Source organism: Pteropus vampyrus, unplaced genomic scaffold (genome assembly GCF_000151845.1).
Source record: "Pteropus vampyrus isolate Shadow unplaced genomic scaffold, Pvam_2.0 Scaffold30, whole genome shotgun sequence".
Taxonomy (NCBI): Eukaryota; Metazoa; Chordata; class Mammalia; order Chiroptera; family Pteropodidae; genus Pteropus; species Pteropus vampyrus.
Window position 1 is genome coordinate 4,901,912 of NW_011888811.1, and position 1,852 is coordinate 4,903,763.

A 1,852-nucleotide genomic window follows, 5' to 3' on the forward strand; every position below is an offset into this window, starting at 1 on the left:
CCAACCACACACTTTTTATTTGTCTCCCGTAATGCCCATTTTAACCTTCTAATAAATGGATCAGAATCTATTAGCATTGGAATGATGTATTAAACTTATGAACCTAACATAGTCCATGTTATAGGTGAGAATACAGAAATATCTGTACATTTATGAAATCTGAATATTCTTAATAATTATTCAAGCAGTTCCTATAGTCTCTGGTTCCTTAATATCTCACCTAGGTAGCCTAGTTTATGTTATCATCTGACATGTTGAGCTGACAAACCATGAACACTTACCCTGCAATCTGCCCACAAATGCTTCACAACTGTTAAATGTTGTGAGATCCAAACTGAGTAAATGTTTATTTCAACATTTCTCAGTCCAACAGGTGAGATTATATTATGTGGTATCTGTTGTATGGTACTATGTTTCATCACAAGAGAATGCATGAGGCTCAATGTAATTGCACGTCAGATGATGGTTGGATCTGCTACTAATTCAAGAGCTAGAAAATCAGTTCAACTCATTTCTGGCGTTTCGTCACAGGCTTTTCAATCTGTGTTTATCTTTTTTCCCCTTCATATCATATAAGTGGAGAATCCTTTTCTTTTTTTGAAGGGAAGGAAACACAATAGTCAATTCTAGATCCTCTTTACATTACTTTCACATGGAATTGGTGGCGAAGGAATTACAACATTGATAAATTCTTCTATTATTGCTACAGAGAGCAAGAAACTCAGGAACCTAGATTTAATCACACTTTTTCCCCCAAAAGCATCTTGTAAAGTCAGCTTTAGAAGGAGAGTATGTTAATTTGAAACCAGTTTTCAATTAGTTAGAAAGCACAAACATGAATAACAAAACAAAATTTTCCTTTGGAACTATCAAAACAGACGCTTAACCTATAATGTTAAAAGGAATCTTTGTGGGTCGAGCTTTAGACTATAACCTAGCAGGTCTGGGGTTTTTTTTGCCTAGCTAAGCCATTATCTAACCCTGAGACTGTGGACAACATCATTGAATAGCATGTATTTCATTTCCTTATCTGCCGAAAAGCAATGATATTTTATATACCTCTCCAGTATCTTCTATGAAAATCAAGTCTGATAATATCTGAGAAATATATGCCTAAGAAAATATTGTGCAATGTATACACATTTGTTATCACATAGACTCTTTTGTGTACCCTGAGCATTGTGCTATATTTTATATGTAAGTTATTCAGGCAGACAAAGTCACCAGGGTTACTCAGTCTCCCTTTGGTAATCATCGATACATTCTGTTATGATCCTCCCAAAAGCAAGAACGGCTCACATACTTTTAGCTTGTCTAGATGCCAACTAACTCAGTATCCTGAAAGAGGAAAGACAACTTGAACTTGTTAAATGCTTTAACAGAGACGGACAAGAGAAATGACTCAAGATACATACTGACTATGGATGAGAATACTGTCCCCTGTCTTAATGGAGTTTAGAGTTTAGTTGATTTATATGTATAAATTAAAATTTTATCTTTCCCCAAATATCTTCCAACTTCTAATTCTTAAATTCAAGTCCTGCTCTCCATGTTCTCCTGTCCTTTGTGTTTTCTTCTCTCTCCTGTGTCAATCACTCGTACTACACTTGTTCTGACTCCACTGAGATCTCCTGTACATTTAATCCCTTCTCCTTCTCTGTCAGCTCCACCTAAGATTTTTTCTTCCTTCCCTATCCAGCTTTACATCAACCACTTGGACTCTCCCTTAAAATATTCTCAACTCATTTTCACTGTGATATTCCCAGTGACTACAAGTAACTGCCTTCATGCTCAGAGAATATGGCCTAGGTCAGTGGAGGAAGCTGGAACATAATGGAATCATTACAGATAA